The 15,173-nt window shown below is 42.4% G+C and overlaps 1 protein-coding gene across 5 annotated transcripts in view; it reads right to left on the bottom strand.

Moving 5' to 3' along the window:
• LOC135216804 (rab5 GDP/GTP exchange factor-like) overlaps positions 1-11,897 on the bottom strand; it is a 137,578-nt gene extending 125,681 nt beyond the window's left edge. Inside the window, exon 1 of one of the 5 annotated variants that reach the window (XM_064252300.1) lies at positions 11,692-11,897. The gene's annotated coding sequence lies outside the window, so the exon portion shown is untranslated. Of the gene's footprint in view, positions 1-9,803; positions 10,202-11,618 lie in introns of those variants that run through there. The other 4 variants (XM_064252297.1, XM_064252296.1, XM_064252295.1 and 1 more) reach the window with 4 other exon arrangements.
• Between the last annotated feature and the right edge of the window lie 3,276 nt (positions 11,898-15,173).

Raw genomic sequence — 15,173 nt, 5'->3', positions numbered from 1 at the left:
GCAGTCCTCACGTCTTTTCTTACGAGGAGGATCCTTCGAAAGGACTCCTACCAAGGCGGATAGCTGTTCCTGCACCGCTAAAATGATCCTCTTGGAAGCCTCTCCTGCGTCTTCTTGAACGGGAGAGGGAGGACCTCGAAGGAGTTTTCCCCAACAATCATGGGACGTCAAAACCCTCTTCCGCCTTCTTGATGGAAGGAGGCGCTTCTTAACCGAAAAGCGTTCTGGGCTTGAATCCAACACAGGATTCTCTCCAGTGCCTTTTCAGGGGCCTGGATAAGTCCGAATCCTTCCACCTCGTTTAGGAGAGGGAGAAGCGGACGAAGAGAAGCACTCTCTGAGGACGCTTTCCGATAGCGGTCCTGAGCAGTCTGTCTATATACAGCACCTGCTGAAGGGACGCCTGACCGGGGGGAATTCTCCACAACCTCCGTACGGCTTTCGACTTTCCTTCTCCTCTGGGCTTGGGAGCTTGGAAGAGGTCTAGGCCTGGGAGCGTCGCAGAGACGGTCAGACGCCCCCTCACAACACTGGGGACACTCACTTCACTATAATCACTTTCACAGTCCTTACCTTTCATGGTAGCCATTTTGGATCTCATCCTGTGAAGAGTAGCCTTCAGTTCAGCAATTTCCGAGGCCGAATCTGAATGTAAAGCCAGTGAGGGCCCTGATACAGAATCATAATTAAGAGAAGAGTTAGAATTATCCAAAGGCTCAATAGGCCTTGTACTACTACCCGCAATCTTAGATGCAGCCATTCTGACTCTATCCCTTTCTAACTTCTTCAAGTAAGAAGTTAGAGTCTTCCATTCCTCAACATTCAACCTCTCACACTCATGACAGGTGTTAGAAATAGAACAATCAAAACCCCTACATTTGCGACATACAGTGTGAGGATCAACCGAAGCTTTCGGTATCCTCACCTTGCAGCCTACATTCACACACATTCTCACACAAACACTTGAATCAGACATTCTTGAAGAAAAATCAAAAGCAAGTCCAAATCCAGTCCACAGTAGCGAATGCCAAAACAACGATCCAGGTACGTCACCAAAAGTCCACAAAAAGATGATCAATTGTCTAGAAAAGCGAATTCCAGTCAAGAGGTGGCAGCAACGATGTTGATACCACCGGCGACAGAAAATATATGAGTAGAAAACGGGAATGGTTCCTAGTCCTGCCGCCCAGGGCAGGCCGGTAGATCACCTGACCTACCTGTAGCGAATGGCGCGAAATTTGAATTTCTGTCGGGGACGACGGAGTCTTAGCTATGTATATATCTGACAGGTAAGTTGATTGTATGAAAATATATTCTGCAAGTATAATAAGACAAAAAATTATGAAACATGAAATGGGTGAAGAGGATAAAATATGTAAAAGAATGCCAGAGAAAAGAGACATAGACGATGGGAAAAAAATTAATGGCAAAGATGTCAAAAATTAAAATAAAGTGCCCCAAAGCAGAAGGAAGAAAGGATCCAAGGAGGAAGCTCTTGGAAGAAAGAAGGCAAGCCCTGTTAAGAACTGGGTAAAATATGAGTATGTATAAGTACAATACACAAACAGATAAAAATAATAACAACATACACAGTACACAGTATAAGCATGTTAATAACTTTTGGTTTCCCTTACTACTACTACTTTGCCTCCTACTCTGCTCTCTCTCTAGTACTATTTTCTCTACTGAACAAGTTAGTATAACCTCATTAAGGGGCTCAGATCCATTTGTCATAACTTTATGTATGCTGTATAGTTTCTACAGTAAATATTGCATAACTGAAAATAAATTATTAAGAAATGGGGTTACTTTGTAAAAATAACTTCATTGCGTAATAAGTATGATAGTTATTATAACTTAGATACAGGATCCTAAACACATGCCTATTTATTGAGTATTTCTTTAAGTACTTGAAACTCATTTAGAATTCCAAATATAACTTTTAATCTAAAATTCACTTTCAAGAAGCCTTTGTGGTTACTCTTCTAATATTCATATAAAAAATCAATACTTTGAGTCTAAAGATTTTTGGAAAACCATTACCCTCAGGAAATGTTTCAATTCTCTTGTTCTGTTACCCACATTAGAAAACTGTTTAATCAGAAAGCTATGTACAATACAAAGGCAAAACAAACATATAAAAAAATGTTATTGTTATAATACAATTAAGTTTGTTCATACTTACCTGGCAGATATATATATAGCTGTATTTCTGACGTCCGACAGAATTTCAAAACTCGCGGCACACGTAGTGGGGCGGCCAGGTGGTAGTACCCATTCCCGCCGCTGGGAGGCGGATATCAGGAACCATTCCCATTTTCTATTCATATTTATTCATGACCCTTGTCTCCTGAGGGGAGGAGGGTGGGCACTCTAATTATATATATCTGCCAGGTAAGTATGAACAAACTTAATTGTATTATAACAATAACATTTTGTTCATGAAACTTACCTGTCAGATATATATATAGCTGAATCACACCTTCGGATGGTGGGTAGAGACAGACTAGGATTTTTTAGGAAATTTAATTAAAATAAAAGATTAACTTATTGGTTCCTTACCTGATAGCAAAGTAGACTATGTGATTACTGTCACCTAAAGCCTGCTTATGCTTTATCAGAGTTTGCCAGCCAGGTTTGGACCTGTAGTGCTGGTGCCCTCTGGATGCTCTGTCAACGGGGACGTGACCACAATGTGGACAAGACCATCTAGCCAAACATATGGCAGTAACACAGCAAACCGACCACCACCTGACCAACTAACCAAAAAACCCCTGACATTAACACTAAGGAATGGGAGATTTTCACAGAAGATCTCACCACCTCAACCAAAAACACCATAAACTAACCTAACTAAGCTAAGGGATAGGGAGAGAGCCACCTTCAGCCCCCCAAAACTGTGTCTGCCGAAATGTAAGGTCCCAAAGAACTACAGTTCTCGTAAATCGTTCTCACATCCGGAGGTAATGTGAGGCGAATACGGAATTGCTCCTCCAGAAGGTGCTATCAAGAATATCTCTGATAGAACATTCCTTTGGAAGGCAAGAGAAGTAGCTACGGCTCTGACCTCGTGAGCTTTCACTTTAAAGAGGCTCATATCAGTCTTCTGGCAAGATGAATGAGCCTCTTTAATGACGTCCCTCAAGAAGAAAGCAACAGCATTCTTCGACAACGGCAAATCTGGTCTCTTCACCGAGCACCAGAGATTACCTGAGGGACCTCTTATCTCTTTAGTCCTATTCACATAGAACTTGAGAGCCCTGACAGGGCACAGGGCTCTCTCTGGTTCTTGACCCACGAGACTCGATATTCCTTTGATTTCAAAGCTCTTTTGGCCAAGGAATAGACGGGTTCTCGTTCTTAGCCAAGAAAGAAGGGTTCAACGAGCAGACAGCGCTGTCTCCCTTGAAACCCACTAGGCTACTGAACGCTTGGATTCACTAACTCTCTTCGCCGTCGCCAGAGAAGCTAGGAAAAGCGTTTTTCTCGTTAAGTCCCTTAGAGAAGCTTCATGGAGAGGCTCAAAGGGACTTAGCATCAGATGTTTCAAACACCACATCTAGATTCCATGAGGGCGGTCGTGCTTGTGGAATTTTGGTGGTTTCGAACGACCTTAAGAGATCGTGCAGATCCTTATTGTCGGAGAGGTCCATTCCTCTGTGGCGAAAAAACGGCAGACAACATACTCCTATAACCCTTGATTGTAGGAACTGCCAATTTCTGCACATTTCTTAGATAGAGTAGGAAATCTGCTATCTGATTCACAGAGGTCGTGGAAGAGGAAATTCCTTCCTTCTTGCACCATGCCCTGAAGGAGGACCACTTAGACTGGTAGACAGCTCTTGAAGAGGCTCTTCGAGCATTAGCGATTGCTCTCGCAGCTGCCTTTGAAAAGCCTCTCGCTCTGGCCAACTTTTCGATAGTCTGAACGCAGTCAGAGCCAGAGCGGAGAGGTTTTGTGAACCTTTTGAAGTGAGGCTGTCTGAGTAGATCTCTCCTCCAGGGGGCAACGTTCTTGGGGAAGTCCACAAGGAACGTCATGACCTCTGTGAACCACTCTCTTGCTGGCCACATTGGGCAATCAGAGTCAACCTTGTCCCTTCTGAAGCTGCGAACTTCCTCATTACGTCCCCCATGATCTTGAATGGGGGAAAGGCGTAAAGATCCAGGTCTGTCCAGTTCCAGAGCAACGCGTCCACTGCAATTGCCCCTGGGTCCAGAACCGGGGAGCAATACAGAGGAAGCCTCTTCGTCCTTGATGTAGCGAACAGGTCTACTAGAGGACGTCCCCACAATCTCCATAATTGTTGACAGACTTCCTGGTGCAAGGTCCATTCTGTTGGTAGAATCTGATTTCGGCGGCTGAGAAGGTCCGCCCTGACATTCTGAACCCCTGCCACGAATCTTGTCAGGATCTTGATGCGCCTTGCGTCTGTCCATAGCAGAACTTCCTTCGCCAGGAGGAGAAAAAGGGATCTGGAGCGAGTTCCTCCCTGATTCTTTAGATACGCAAGGGCTGTGGTACTGTCTGAGTTGACTTGAACAACCTTGCTTGACAGTTTTCTTTCGAAGAACTGCAGCGACAGGAATATCACTGCCAGTTCCTTTACATTGATGTGCCAGGCTACCTGTTCCCCTCTCCAGGAGCCTGACACTTCCTCCCCCCCTAGGAAATGGAAGCGTCTGAGAACAACACTAGGTCGGGGCTCAGAAGATTTAAGGAGAAGCCCTCTCGTAACTTCTGAGGGTCGAGCCACCATCTTAAGTGGACTTTTACCTTGTTGGAGATCCTTAGGATCGCATTCAGGTCCTCTTTCGACGTCCATTCTTCCGCAAGGAAAAATTGAAGAGGCCTGAGGTGCAGTCTTCCCAGCGAGACAAACTTTTCTAGCGAGGAAATGGTGCCCAGCAGACTCATCCACTCCCTCACCGAACAAGCTTCTCTCTCTAGGAAGGCTGCGACTTTCTCTAACCCCAGTCGCTGACGTTCCTGGGATGGAAACGCCCGAAAAGCCACTGAATCCATCTGAATCCCCAGATACACGATGGACTGTGTCGGGGTCAGATGCGACTTTTCGGAGTTGACCAAAAGACCCAGAGACTTTGCTAGGGCTAACGTAAACTGAAGGTCCTTCAGACACTTCTGCCTCGACGACGCTCTGATCAACCAATCGTCGAGGTAGAGGGATATCCTGATTCCTGACGAATGGAGCCACTTCGCTACATTCCTCATAATCATTGTGAAAAACCATCGGGGCCGTGCTGAGACCGAAACAAAGGGCTCTGAACTGCCAAACCCTGTTGTCCAAGACGAATCTCAGGTACTTCCTTGAAAGAGGGTGGACTGGGACGTGGAAGTACGCGTCCTGCAGGTCCAGAGACACCATCAGTCGCCAGGTCTCAAGGCTCCCAGCACCGACTGAGGCGTCTCCATTTTGAACTTTATCTTTTCTACAAAAAAGATTGAGCCTGCTCACATCCAGGACCGGGCGCCAACCTGACGACTGCTTCGGCACTAGGAAAATCCTGTTGTAGAAGCCCGGTGACTCTAGGTCCAAGACTTGTTCCACCGCTCTTTTTTCGACCATCTGGTCTAACAGATCGAAAAGAACACTTTTCTTCTCTCCCTGACAGATGGAGAGAGGTCTCTGGGAGTTGATGTTAAAGGAGGAGGATGTAAAAAGGGGATCTTGTACCCCCCGCTCTACTATCTTGAGGGTCCAAGGATCCGCCCCTCTCTGCCTCCAAGCCTCCGCAAAGAATTCCAGTCTGGCCCCTCCCGACTGGCGTCTGAAGGACGAGATCTTCATTTGCTGGTTTTGGGTTTGAATGAAGCTCTTCCTCTCGAAAACCCTCTCCCTCGAGGAGCTGCTCTCGAGGGGGGTGCCCCCGAAAGGGTTTGACTTTCTTCGGGGGTTGCTGAATGTCGAAGTGGAAGGAGCTGCTGGACGTCTTGAAGACTGAAACCGAAGAGGTCCTGGGTTCGCCTTTTCTTGCAAAACTCTGTGTGCAAGATCCTTTACCATAGCCTGGGGGTGGGAGAATCGGTCCGAAAGAGGCGCAAAGAGCAATTCCGCTTTCTGAGCGGGAGATACCGACTTAGCGGTAAAATTGCAAAGCAGTGCTCTTTTCTTCAGGAAGGCAGTTCCAAAATGAGAAACTAGCTCCTCCGAACCATCCCTGACGGCCTTGTCCATACATGACAACACGCTGGACAGCTCCCCAGAAACTGAGAGAATCAGGACTCCTAGGAGCGGCAGGTCTAAAACTCCCAGACACCAATCTAGGAAGTTAAAAACATTAAGGGTACGAAGCAGTCCCTTCAAGTGGTGGTCAGTCTCCACCGGAGTCCAGGACACCTTAGCAGACGATAAGAGAGACCTCCTCTGAGCGTCCACTAAACTGGAGAAGTCACCCAGAGCGGACGAAGGAACCTTTACTCCCACATCCTCCTTGGTCTCATACCAAACTCCTCCTTTCCCGGCGAGTCTAGAGGGTGGATGGGCGAAAGTGGTCTTGCCCTGATCCTTCCTTCTGGACATAAAGTCTTGAAGCTTCTTAAACGCCCTCTTGGTCGACAGCGATGTCTTCATTTCGACGAATTCAGGGGTCTTAACGGTCTTGGAAGACGAAAGTTGAGAGGGAGGCGACCTAGGGGCTGCGGCTGGAACTTCTCCCCGAAGGCTGAACGTAACAGCCTAACAAGAACCTTGTAGTCCGAGACAGCTGAAGCTACCGGCTGTTCTTCTTCGACGGAACTCCCTGGACTACTAAGTTCCCCTTCCTCCCTAAGAGGAACTGGAGAACGCCCATCAGGAGAGGGAGTACGTCCAGCAGTCTCAATCCTGAACAATGACTTCCGTTGGTTGGAAGTATCCGCTACAGGTACGGAATCGGCCTCGTCGATCTTTAGAGGTACGGACATCTTGCGAAAGAGGAGCGTCCTTAGAAGCAACGTGAACTGTCTTAACAGAAACGTCTCTACGAGAGGAAGCGCGAGCTTCCTGACGAGAGGCGCCAAAAGCGTCCTGCTTAGCCAAGCGAGCGTCCTGCTTTGCGTCCTCAAAAGCGTCCTGCTTCGCTCGAAAAGCGTCCTGCTTCACACGACGAGCGTCCTGCGGAGCGTCCTCAAAGGCGTCCTGTCTATAACTCGAAGCGTCCTGCTTCGAACGCCGAGCGTCCTGCGAGCGTCCTCAAAAGTGTCTTGAAGAGAGCGCAAAGCGTCCTGTCTAGAACGCCGAGCGTCCTGCCGAGCGTCCTCAACCGCTACCTGCCGAGAGCGCAAAGCGTCCTGCTTCGAACGCCGAGCGTGTCCTGACGAGCGTCCTCTCCTGAGAGAGTAAAAGATCTGCTTAGGAGAACGAGAACGTTGACGATCCGGAGGAGGAGAGAGAGACGAGCGAGACGAGAGAGAATGAGGCTGCTTCGTTCCTCTTGACGGGCAGCCGAACGTCCTTCCTACGTTTAGGCTCGACTGCTGCTGGGCGAGTCCTCTGAGCCATCAGCGACGTAATCTGGTCCTGAAGGGACACTAGGATATCCTTCGCAGGTGACGAAGGAGCAAAAGAAGGGGCAGGACTGAGCCTGCGAGAAGGCGAGGGGCGAGGGACGCCTCCTTCCTTCTAGCAGGTACAGCTATCTGCCTCTCAGGTGAACACGCCTGTGCGTGGAAACTAACGTCCTCTTCGTAGAAAGCCTTCCTCTCTTCTGAGGAGGAAAGGCGTCATAAGCGTCCTCTGACGAAAGAGGAGACATAGGACGTGAAGCGTCCTCAAAGCGAAAGGTCCTTTTCAACGGACGCGAGTCTCTCCGAGCGCTCCACCCCTTGCGCGGGGAGGACGCTTCGGAGGACGAAAAGCAATCTTTCAGGACACGCGCTCGTGCGCTCCTTGGCAGCCTGGGATTTAGCAACAAGGCCTGCCGAAGGGACGCCAGACGGTGGGGTGCCCCCGTAACCCTCTTGCGGCTTTCGACATACCCACTCCCTGAGTCCTGGGAGTCCGATAGAGGTCTAGGCCTAGAGGCATTATGGGGCCGATCTGACGCCCCCTCCACAACACTAGGGGCACTAACACAAACTTTCACAGGGCCGGTTTCTAGGGCCAATACTTTAGATTCGAGAGCACGAATAGACTCCAGAATCAGAGAAAGGTTGTTACCTTCTCAGACACAGCACTGGGCCCGAAGGCAACAAAACAGGATTAGGTTGAGCAAAATCTACTGGTGTTAGAGGAGGAGAAATGTTACTATCCTTACCTTTAGTAGAACTGCCCTTGGAGGAAGACCTCCTGACTCTATCGCGCTCCAATTTACGTCGATAGGTCTCATACATCTTCCATTTATCATCATCCAAATCCTTACATTCATTGCACCGATCATCAGCCACGCAAACATGCCCCCTGCAATCCATACAAACTGTGTGAGGATCAACTGAAGGTTTAAGAAGCCTCACCTTACATTCACTCCTCACACACACTCTGAAACTTCCAGTACTTGATCCAGACATCATGTACCCAGAAAAGCCAATCCAAAATCAAAAACCAATCCACTATTACGCGTGCCAATCCAACAATCCAGAAGTCGATACCAAAAGTCAATCCAGATAATATTAAGCGAGATAATCAAAAAATCCTAGACGGAGGTACTGTAAACAGTTGTTTGCAGCACCGGCGACAGAAAAAATATGAATAGAAAATGGGAATGGTTCCTGATATCCGCCTCCCAGCGGCGGGAATGGGTACTACCACCTGGCCGCCCCACTACGTGTGCCGCGAGTTTTGAAATTCTGTCGGACGTCAGAAATACAGCTATATATATATATCTGACAGGTAAGTTTCATGAACAAAATATGATTTTGGATATAATACAATGTCTTTTTTCTTTTTTATCACTCCAAAAAGTACCACCAGGACCAACCTCGGCTTTTCATCACATTTTGAATAATGAGCACTGATTTTACGTAGCTAGCTTTATCACGAGGAAAGGGGTATCAATAAATAACAGAGCTACCTACCACAAGCTAGGCTAACCTAACTTAAATGTAATAGTAACTATACAGGCATCTTTACCTGAACCACTCCTATACACACAAAGATTTCAACTTCAGACCCCTGGCACCACTTACCATGGGCTACTATTAGTGTACCCCATTTCTCACCTATTGGTAGAGACAACCTCTACAAAATTTTAATTACCCTGAATCAGGAAAATTCTGGCCATCAAATAAACTCAAGCAAATTAGCTTAGAATGGGTCTTGACCTTGCCACAATCAACTTTTGAATGTATGAAACCAAATGATATTGGCTAAGGTATGAAGACAATTTCTGGCAAGACAAAATCAAATACCATCAGAGTTGAATGGTGACTGGTACATATAAATTCATAATCCACTGACATTATCATTAAAATAACTTTGATGCTCTATGTATAGCCTCCAGAGGACATGAAATCCAATCTTAATTTACCAAATTAAGTTAAAAATATTTTTAGAATATGCAGACATATTGTACCTAAAATTTTTAGCAACTCAAATTGATTTAAATGGACAGGTAAAACGTGATAAATGAGCCTGCTCTATGTACTAAGTTAATTCTTCCAAAAACACCACATTCAAATTTTAAATTTCCAACCCCAAACGACCTTAAAAATTCTACAGTCAGTACTACCTAGCTTAGGTTGGTTAGGGGAGCCTAGCTAGGTAGGGCACAGCCCCCTTGGTTAGGTAAAAATCAAGGTTACAGCCCCCTTGGTTAGGTAAAAAAAAACAAGGTTAAATCTGCCTAGGATAAACTAAAGAGCTTACCACTATCCATTCACACTTTCATATCGTTCTCTTGTGTTCCAGGTTATTTCAGAGACTGCTGATGGCCCGAAGATATTCAATCAATTTCATTTTTCCCCATCAAAATACCCTTGATTCTACTACAGATAGACTAGCCTCTAGGGAAAAACAATAGCCTATAAGGAGTAGACTAGCCTAAAAACACACAAAGCACACTAGGGTAAATGACTGAATGGCAACATAGCGGCCACCTCTCTCGGAACGAGCCACTTCCCAAAAAAGCGCTTGGTAATTCTAAGCTGGCGTTCTACAGTGAAGTAGACTATGGCAACTGACGTTTTCCTATGTTATTTTACTTGCTTAACAAGAATTTTAAGCAAATAAGTATTTTGTTGGTCGGCTGTAACTAAACTGTAATTTACCTTTGAGGACTACACGACGGTACCAACGGGTCCCATGTACCGACGTATAGAGTTCAAAGGTAAATTACAGCTTAGCTAAAGTCGACCGGCAAAATAGCTACCTATTATGTAGATCTAAGCCGGTGCCTAGTATTAGACGGCAAGCTATACTATGGCAACTGACGATTTTCTATAGAATTTTACCTCCTGAACCAAAAATTTAAGTAATATTTTTTTGCCCTGATGTCATTAACCTGTAATTTCCCTTTGAACTCTAGCCTATCCTACGGTAAGGGGGACCTAGGTATTAGGTAGCATTCTCAAAATTGGCTAACAGCACACGGGATTAGGCTATATTAGCATTCTTGATATGGAAGATCTAGGGTACCTATCCTCGGCGGCCCAGACTCAAGCAGTTGCGGTTTTCTATGCAGTTTTACCTACTGAACAAGAATTTTAAGTAATATTTATTCGGAAGACTGTAATTAACCCCCAGGGGCCAGTACTAAACACGGCGAAATACATTGGATGCCCCAACCCCTTGTGGATGTCGTATCCGTGGTTACGTTTATTGCAGGGTAATTCTAAAGAATAGTCCCCTACGAACTGCAAGGAACGTAACCGCGGATACGACATCCACTAGGGATTGGAGCGTCCAATGTATTTCTCCGCGTTTAGTACTGGCCCCGGGGGTTAATTACAGTCGTCCAAATAAGTATTAGCCTATACTTTAAATTCTTGTTCATTAAGTAAAATAACATAGGAAAACGTCAATTGCCAGAGTCTAGGCCACCGCGGATTGCTTCTGTAGAAATACCCTTGATATACCTAGGTAAGTAGCTTAGGGTGGGCTACACTCTCGTCAATTTATACCTAGCCCATACTACCTACTATACTCTGTTTTTTTCCATCTGTCCATCCGCCTGTGGTGTTTTTGTATGGTAACACTGCGTCTCGGGCTTTAGCTAGATAAGTTACATTCAGCTTACATTTAACGTTTGTAATAATATCCTATTTCGAATATTAACGGTGTAATTCGCATACAGTAAATTGTTAAAACACTTTTCAGTTGTAAATGTACACCCAGATATCCTTTTATTTAGTACCTAGTAGTAAAACTTACAAATAGCGTAACTACCTAGGTATCTAAAGCCCGGGACGCAGTGTTACCATATAAAAACACCACAGGCGGATGGACAGATGAAAAAAAACAGAGTATAGTATAGCCTACTAGGCCTACCTACCTCGTAGACTCAGAATAGGCTACCCCGAACTGTGTACCTACTGCAAAACATACTAGGCCTAGGTAGTACTAGGTAGATTAGCCTAAAGACCACCCATGAGACTATAAAATTCTGTCTCTTGATTATTCAAGTCTACCATAATTCTTCTAGTCTATCCTGGTAAAAAAAAAAAAAAAAAAAAGTAGCCTGACCTAAGAAGTCTAGTAGTTAACCTTAGCCTCGTCTACGATGGTCAGAGTCGTAAACAGAAAGTGAAATCACAACCTTACGTTAGAAGGATCCCAGGAGTGATCACAACTTCTGTAGGAGTCTCGAGCTACAATCCAAATGGCTCGGCTCCTTCACGCTGATAAGATAGGGTTTGGTACTAATCCATCAAGACAAGACACACACAAACAAGGTCAAGTGTCAACGGAATATTGACTTCTTTATCACTATTTGGCAACTGTCTATTATGATTCTTTTCACAGAGCATGTAAGTCATCTACGGTTCGTTCACTATGAAATTATGTCACAAATTATTTTTGATGTGGTAATCACCCTAGTTTCTCATATACAGTTTATAATATAATATTTCACCCCCAAAAGTTTTTAAATCTATCGTTTCTAATCTCAATGTTTTAATATTGTTATTCTTTTTTTGCTGATGATACTAGTTCCAACTCACAATTCTGTCAATAAAAGAGTGCGATATGTATCGAGAAAAAAAAAAGGTTTGAAAGATTTCGTGTAAAATCAAAGGGGAAAATATATGGGATTCTTAGCACAGCTGACCTGATTTGATTTCCTTATCTTAGAAGTACGCTTTCCCTAGTGAATCTTATTTTTGCTACTTCTGGAAACTATAACTACGTTGGTCAGTAGTTCGGTTAACCAACTTGTTCTTCATTTTGCACTTACCTGGATATCCCATTCTTGTTTACTTGCAATTCATTAAAAAAGAAAACATCTACTGGTAAAGAAAATTGTCATTTTTTTCAAGTGATTAGACAACTGCATACTATACCTGTTGATTTGGAAGTAATAGAAATTGCTTGGTGTTGAGTACTTTTACGAGTTCTCATTTTGCGTTGTATATTTGTGGTGTGTCCGAGTGAATACAGAGCTTTTGGTTTTGGATGTGGTAAAAATGTTCATAATTTGATTTCCTTTGTTATCCAAGGTGGCTGTAGATATGAACATGTCACCTTGATCAGTCTTCTAATAGCAATACAGCTTGTCTAAATATGAACTGCACCATGAAGTTACAAATCACGAAATGTGGGGTGTATATGAATATATATATATATATATCTATATATATATATATATATAGATATATGTGTGTGTGTGTGTGTGTGTGTGTGTGTGTGTGTGTGTGTGTGTGTGTGTGTGTGTGTGTGTGTGTTCTAGTGAGGCCATTCAGTGCCTTTAATAATAACTGAAAAGCTCCAAAACATTTTCTAAGTCCTCCATCATGCTCATTGTAATTGCTGATCCAGCCATCTTCCATCCATAATCTATTATGTGTACACACACACACACACACACACACACACACACATATATATATATATATATATATATATATATATATATATATAAGTATATATGTATATATATATATATATATATATATATATATATATATATATATATATACAAAGAGGACAGCGGAGAACACTGGAGATAATTTCTCTCAAGCAATAAAACATCAGTACCCATGATACCGGTCTTAATCTCATCCTCACAATATATATATATATATATATATATATATATATATATATATATATATATATATATATATAACGAAGAGGACAGCGAGAACACTGGAGATCATTTCTTCTTTTTATTAACACCTACGTTTCTGGAATCCTTTCCCATCTTGAGGGCTATAAATAAAATCAATTTTACAATATTAAATGTATGCTAAAATAACCTAATAATCATAAGAAATATAGTTTGTCATTAAAGTAAAAGAAAAATAAAAACTACAAAGTGACTTTAAGGTAAGAGTAAATTAAAACACTGAATAACTTAGTAAAATAACAGATCCAAAAGCAAAACAAAAAATAAATATTGAAAAAATAAACAAAGACAGCGTTCTGCCAGACATACTGTTAAGAGGTTTGGTTATTAACTGATGGAAAACAGCATAGTCAAAAGGCGATGTTAGAGGAATAAAAAAAAAGGGAGAGAGACAGAGAGAATGTGAGTAATAGGCAGTTAGGCGATATGTAATGGTGTGGAGGTAGTTTGGTTGCTTAAGGTAGGAAACAGTTTCTTGATGTACAGAGATTCGAAAAGAAGGAGCGAAAGACAATCAGCAGTTTGACAGAGTATTTTGAAATTATTATACATAACTAACGTTATGTATAATAATTTCAATGACTGAATAAATTTGATTATTCATCAGAGCTGGTAATATTGTTTTTTGTTATACCTATAGTTGTTCCCCTCAAAGTTACTGTACCATCAGGAGAGTGTTTTTTTTTTTTTTTTTTTTTTTTTTTCCAAACAGGTCTGCCCAGGATCATAACAAAAGGACTCAAATTTTTTTATGTACATTAAAAGTAAATGTAAATCAGTACAATCCAATGACAAAATAGTGATACTGATGGTGGATGAAACTCACATACTTAATACCATATTTTCATTATAAAGGCAAAAATATTGTTGGTTCAGCCTTTGGCTATAGTGAATTCTGCAACGTGCATTTTACTTTATGTTGAACAGGTAAAGTCTAAATTCAAGTAAGTTGCACAAATTCCCAATTAAAGCATAAAAGCTGATGTTTTGCATTGGACACTGAAGAAAGTAATTATAGGCTTATAAAAAATAATTTTTACAGTTTTGCATTGTAATATCATAATGCTATCGTTGGGAAAGCAATGTCCTATTTTCCCAGTATTCCACAGCTGTCTATAGTGTACCCTCACCCATTTCAAAGTAACAAATGCCCTTTTTCGTGTATGTTTCAGTAAAATTGTTAAAATATATCAGGAATAATTGGCTTGGACAGAAATCTATAAATAAAACGATGAAGTTACCTCAGTTCTTCTTTGATGCCAATGATTTGGAAAACGAAATTCATTATGCACCATTCAGCCCTTTGAAAAACTTGATGATATAGATGTTTACTCAATGAACATTCATATAAACTATCATTAAAAGCATTATATCCCTACACCTTTGAGGAACAAAATGTTCATTTAGTTTTACAAATATCTAATGAATATATCTTCGTTCAATCTTTACTAACTATTGGGGGAAAAAAATCACTCTCCTTTTACACAGTATGCAAATGTCAAAATTTTACATTTGGTCGACAATCATGAATTTAAACGTTTAAAGGTCAGTGTAAATAGATGAGCTGCTTAATAAGTAATGAAGGTTATAGTACAGAAAAACATAGAAAAATTAACAATATGGGTTTCTACTAACGTTTCATTGAATAATTTTTGTTCAAGAAAATAACTATTGTAGCCAAAGGGGAATTTAGAAAATTTAAATACCAAATAATGACTGTATGTAAGAGAGAATTATCTCATTCACATATAGTAGAAAGAACCATGTTTTTTAGTGATGTAAACCTACGTACTGCTGTTTATTCTTTGGTAGACACAATAACAAATGGTTTTGGTTCAGCATTTTATATTAATCTTATAACGTGTGTTTCGTAAGTATTATTTGGTGTACACTAATTAGTGTACACGAGAAATAACACAATAACACGGCAAAACCTTTCTCAAAGAGTTTAAGCC

Source organism: Macrobrachium nipponense, chromosome 6, assembly GCF_015104395.2.
Source record: "Macrobrachium nipponense isolate FS-2020 chromosome 6, ASM1510439v2, whole genome shotgun sequence".
In the NCBI taxonomy this organism is placed as follows: domain Eukaryota; kingdom Metazoa; phylum Arthropoda; class Malacostraca; order Decapoda; family Palaemonidae; genus Macrobrachium; species Macrobrachium nipponense.
The sequence above is the reverse complement of the archived record's forward strand: the minus strand, read 5'-3'. Positions and strand labels throughout refer to the sequence as shown.